The following is a 6,349-nucleotide window of genomic DNA, read 5'->3' on the forward strand; positions in this document are numbered from 1 at the left end:
ATAAGTGCTTAATATGTGCCATAGCACTTTATAAATATCATCTTATTAAATCTTCACAGTAGCCTGTTGAAAAGACCTTTACAATGATCCTCAACATGGATACTGTTGTTATTCCAACAGATGCAAAAATATCCTACAGACTTTCAGCTTCTGTGAGTGAAGTGCAGTTATGGGGAGGGGATGTTTAGTGAGTGGGGCTTCATTAGGATATCCGAGATGGGGAGTAGAGAGTCTAAATGATGGAGGAAACAGAAACAGAGGTAGAAGGGACATAAGACAAATTTTACAGATTTTCTCCTAACTTTCCCAGTGATCTTTTGGGACACCAGTGAGTGATCTATTTTATTATATTCCTTTTTGTTGTGATATAGCATTATCACTGCAGCTCCCCAACTTATAACTCTGGACCTCCGGGAAGCATTTTTTATAATATTACTTATGGCAGACTCTGACTGAATCGTGAATATATGCATAGAGACAGTGTGGTTAATAGGGATTGTGTACGTCTGGGGCCCATAGAATTATATGTAAGTGATGCCAACATCCTATTCTGACTGTATTACCACTAAAAACTACTTCATGGGAAGCTTGGTTTCCAGTTGTAAAACACCTAAAAGTAAACATCAATTACAAATGTGGGTCAGTATGTTAGGGTGGTTGCCACATAAGTCAGATACATTTTTAGCTCAGCAACAGATGAGATTAGGGAATTTACAAAATTACCATCATTAAGATTAAAATAATCATTACATTGAACAATTTCAAATTTTTGGACTTCAAGCTTCGGATCCGCTAGACAGAGATTGAGCTAATTTAGAGTATCCATAAAGGCCAAGACTTACTTTAGTATGCTAGACACAAATGTGAATTGGTAATTTTCACCCCCAATCTATCATTTCTGTCTTACAGGTGCAGACGGTTCAGCATGGTGAACTTGGCTTAGAAATGGAGTTTTAGGAGCACTTGAGTGGCTCAGTTGGTTAAGCGTCCGACCTCAGCTCAAGTCATGATCTCACGGTCTATAACTTGGAGCCCTTGGAACCCTGGGTCAGACTCTGTGCTGACAGCTCAGGCTCAGAGCCTGGAGCCTACTTTGGATTCTGTATCTCCCTCCCTCTCTGCCCCTCCCCTGCTTTCACTCTGTCTGTCTCTCAAATACAAACAAACATTAACAAAAAGAAATGGGGTTCTATTCTAGCCTCATGTTCAGTGTAACGTCTTTGTTATATAGGGAAGGGAGTTGAAATCTCTGAGGTTCAGTTTTTTAATCTGTGTTTAGCCCAGCACCTGATGTATAATGAATAGTCAGCAAATTTTAGGGGGAAATGCGTGCAGGTATTTACATACGTACATATATATATATGCGTTGTCTTTAACTACTAGACTTGTTTAGTTACGAAGCCTTGCTTTTACTACTGGAACTTGACTCCAAATTCATTGCATCTATGCACAGCATTCAGGGCCACATTTCAAAGAAAAAGAACCATTGCGTAACATATTCTAAAAGGAAAAATGCCCATTTGTGCCCGTTGCAGATGGCCCATTTAGGAAAAGAGCACAAAGAGATACTACAATTGTCCACGAGTCCCATTACAGCCACATCCAATGCCTCATAGGACAAGGCTGAGAGAAATACAAGATGATCAGGTGCTAGGAAGACGGAGCTGCCTCTGGAGTTCCCTAAGATTTCTTTCTTTCTTTCTTTTTCCTGTGTTTCCAGGTGCCTTTTTCTACATGTCTTTGCTGAGCAAAACTCAGCTTACTTACCTATACTTTCTTGGATCCTGAAGGTATTTAACTGGTTGAGAGGGAAAAATAAAAGCAAGATGATGTTCAGAAGACAAACAGCAAATGTGGAGCTATTTATACCTCCTTTAGGCATCTCTCAGGCCCTAGACCTTCAGTCCCCAGAGGACTGAACTTTACACACTGGTGGAAGGAGATGGCCCAGAGTCGGCTCCTGGGAGAAACACGCCCACTGTCTCTCCCTCTACAGCATGTGCAGGGTTTCCTTGGTCCAGCTCTCTGGGACATCCAAGTTAGCACACACTTGCATTGAGTACCCAGATCTCCTTTGCGTGGCAGAGATTCCTGCTAGTGCAATACTGTCTTGTTCCCATGGAGGCATCTGCAAATGTAGACTGTGAATGCCACATGTGGAAGGATTGTACACTTTTTGAGGGCACCTAAGACTAGATTCTGTCACCTTACTTACCTTGAATTTTAAGGCTCTTTGGCTTTCTCTCTTTTCCATTGGTCACATGGTAGAATTCGCATCAGAAGGGTCCAGAAATGCCATTAGCTACCATAGAGAGTTTTATTTGGATTTTTATGTGGATTTTTATTTTCTCAGCCTGAGCTGCTCTTCTTCTTTTCTTTCTCCCTTTCCTCCTCCTCCTCCTCCTCCTCCTCCTCCGCCTCCTCCTCTTCCTCCCCTTCCTCCTCCTCTTCCTCCTCATCCTTCTTCTTTCAGAGACAAAGAGAGTGGACGAGGGACATAGGAAGAGGGAAAGAATCCCTCTTCAGTGCTCAGTGCTCAGTGTGGAGCCTGACATGAGTCTTGGTCTTACAACCTGGGATCATGACCTGATCACGAGTCGAACGCTTAACTGACTGAACCACCCAGATGCCTCTCTTTTCCTTTTCCTCTTTCTTTTTAAACTTTCTCTATCCTGGTAACTTTGCTCTAAATGCATTGGGATTGTCTGGGGGGTAGGGCTAAGGTTCTAATTATAATCATAATCTTAATTTCACATTTCTTTTATTGTTTGATTTTCCTTTGTAAAAAAAAATTTGGAGAATCCTTTCATATATGTAGTAAACCTTTTTTGTCTTTTCTGTATCTATCACGGACCCTCACACGAATTTTGTCTCTCTTGGTTATTATTCTTTCTCCATTCCTATTACAATAGGTTCGCTTTTCCCTTCTGCACACTGTGGAAGGTAATCTGAGAGGCTGACTACAATCATGCCCTTCTCTATCTCTCTGTGTGTGCTGCTGCTATCTTCTGTGGTGGAGCCCAATCTTACTCCCCTTGAACCTGGGATGACAGTTCTTGTGACCACATAATGTAGCAGGAATGATGGTGATGTTCTCGGCTGTCTGAGCCAATGTAATATGAAGTCTGGCAACTTCTACCTTGTTTTTTATTCAAAGCCAGGCACCCATATTGGGAATAGAACTCCACTGAAATCATACCAATAGTATGAAGAAGCGACCCCCATGGTGAGAGGGTGACTGTGGAGATGAGCCCAAAGGCACCAGGCATGGGACTGAAGTCCGTGGACTTTTCAACTCAGCTGAAGCTGAATTCTTAGTTGAATGCTGCCTATTGAGGTACCACAGTCCACTCCTTATGGAAACAGAACCATACGGTCAAGCCTTACGTGGATTGTTGACCCACAGAATTGTGAGAAACAATAAGTCATTGTTGTTTGGAGACACTAAGTTTGGGGATGGTTTGTCACAGAAGAGATAACAATTATAACATAGCAAACATTTTGAAATGATTTCATAATTTTCTTTTGGTCCTGACTGCAAACAATTTGTTAAATTTAATTTTTTTTAAGTTTATTTATTTTTGAGAGAGAGCAAGCATGAACGGGGGAGGGCCAGAGAAAGAGGGAGAGAGGGAGAGAATCCCAAGCAGACTCTGTGCTCTCAGCACGGAACCTGATGTGGGGCTTGAACCCACTAATCGCAAGATCATGACCTGAGATGAAATCAAGAGTCGGCAGCTTAACCAACTGAGCCACCCAGGCACCCCAACTTTAAACGATTCTTATATCATATGATCTATTTCTTGTCTATTTCTCTACTGTCTTTATTTTCTTATTTTATTCCCATATCTACCAATTATTCATAGAATGACTTCAGATCGAAGCAATATAATGTAGTTTCTCTAGGACACACCGGTGTGTGAGTGTGTCTGTGTGTGTTGTGTGGGTGTTCATGCAGGGGAGACAGAGCATTTATCACCAGAAACATTTTTATTTTTATTTTTGTTTTCTATTTTCGACAGAAGCTCTTCACTGGAAATGCTTCCTGTTTTCCAGGAATATTGATAACAGTTGTATACAGGAGAGTGAGGGGGTTCTTTCAGAGTAAGGTGGTTACTAGTTTTTTGTCAGTTTTAACTGACAACCATTTCTGTCATGGTTTTTCCTCCCACAAAATCAACACTTGCTCAAGAGTATTTTCAAGCCTATTTCCATGCACTTTCAACTACTCCTATTAATTCCCCATTTGAGGAATGTCTGACTCAAAAGGCCTCACCCTGTTCTCACTACTTTCCATGACAGGGTGGACTCTCTTTTTTGGCATTTGCGTCGGGGTTTGTGGTATTTTCAGTGTTTTCGCTAACAGTAGGCTACTGTCCCCCAGAAAGTGGGGGATACCTGTACATCATGTCATATACCCTCCATCACAGTATCATACAGATCACTTTCACTACTCTACAATTCCCTGTGCTCCACCCATTCAACTCTCCCTCTCTCTTCCTACACTCCTGGCTACACTCATCTTTATGCTATTTCTAATTTGTATAGTTTTGCCTTTTCCAGAAAGTCATATAGTTGGAATCATATACAGATGTAACCTTCTCTGGATGGCTTCTTTCACTCAAAACTGTGCATTAAAGGCTCTTCCATGTCTTTTCATAGCTTGATAGCTCTTTTCTTTTTAAATTTTTTTTAATGTTTAATTGCTTTAGAGACAGAGAGAGACAGATGTGAGCAGGGGCGGGGCAGAGAGAGAGAGAGGGAGACATGGAATTCAAAGCAGGCTCCAGGCTCCAAGCTGTAGCGCTGAGCCCGGCGTGGGGCTCGAACCCACAAATGGCAAGATCATGACCTAGGCCGAAGTCAGATGCTCAGCCCACTGAGCCTCTCGGGCACCCCTAGCTCTCTCTCTTTTTTTATCAAATACTCACATTACATTTTAAAGAGGTGCCACGGTCTGTTTTTCCCTTCATCTTAGTTGCCTCCAATTTTTGGCAATTAAAAAGAAACCTGCTCTAAACATTTATGTGCGTGTCTCTGTGTAGACATAAGTTTTTAACCCATTTGGTACCATATCTAGGAGTGCAAGGCCAACCACATGGTAAGACTATGTTTTGTTCGGTGAGAAATGCAAAATTCTCTTCCAAAGTGGCTGTACTATTTTGTATTTTCACCAGCAATGAACGAGAGTCCCTATTATTCTATATCCTCACCAGCATTTGGTTTTGTCAGTATTTCAGGTTTTACCCATTCTAATAGGTGTGTATGGTATCCCATTGTTTTACTTTGCAATTCCTTAACGACAAATGATATTGAGCATCTTAAAACATGCTTAATGCTATTTGTTATGTGTTTTTGGGGTGAAATATGTTTTCAGATTTTTGCCTACTTTTTAAGCGACTTGTTTATTTCCTTATTGTTGAGATTTAAAAGTTCTTTGTATATTTTGGATATAAGTCCTTTGTTAAACATGTATTTTGCAAATACTTTCTGCCTGTCTGTAGCCATAGGCTTTTCATTTTCTTAACTTACTATGAAATTGTATTCTTTTTTCCCTGGGTACACAGTGGATACTCCCAATTTGGATTTGTGTCCTTTAGTTTTTGGAATAGTCTTGTATAATTTTCTAATATGTTCCTGGTCTACTACAGTCCACCTATAGTTTTATCTTCCCTGATTTCTAGAACTCCTGTTTAGTGATATGTTGTGGTTCTTGGATTGACCCTGTATAGTTTTTAATCACAGCCCCCAGAGTTAACATGTGTCCTTTTGTTCTGGTTTCTTATATCTATCTTCTGGGAGTTTCATTGTTTTTTTCTTTTATTTCTCATATTGTTGTTTAATGTACAAATTACCTTTTTGTAAACATGTTTGTTTTTTGTTTGTTTTAGTACAATATGCTTAAAATACACCTCCTCAAAAAAAAACCTTTTGGTGACTAAAAAGCCACATGAACACCTTGTTTTCTTTGAGTACCTACACGTTCTAAAACAAAGAGTTTGGCTGCATTTAATTTCAGTGATAGATGCATATTTATGAATTCTTCTGGAGAAGAATCCATAGAGAAGAAATTCAACCAGGAAATAAAAAATAAAAGAGGAAAGGTAACAATATATTTTCACTATTTTGATCTTTATGTTTATTCCTCTTATTAGGCGGTAGCATCCCAAAACCGACCGAATAATAGTTGTCATGGGGTATAATGATATGAAAACCATAAAATGCAGACAAATTAAACAAAACAAATATACAAAACTGAAGAATTGCAGACAGTGTGGATTTTTAAATGTTATATTTAATTTTGAGAGATTGCTACTAAGGCGGAAGGTTGAAGGAGTTAGAGTGAATT

This window comes from Panthera tigris, chromosome D1 (assembly GCF_018350195.1).
Source record: "Panthera tigris isolate Pti1 chromosome D1, P.tigris_Pti1_mat1.1, whole genome shotgun sequence".
Lineage (NCBI taxonomy): Eukaryota > Metazoa > Chordata > Mammalia > Carnivora > Felidae > Panthera > Panthera tigris.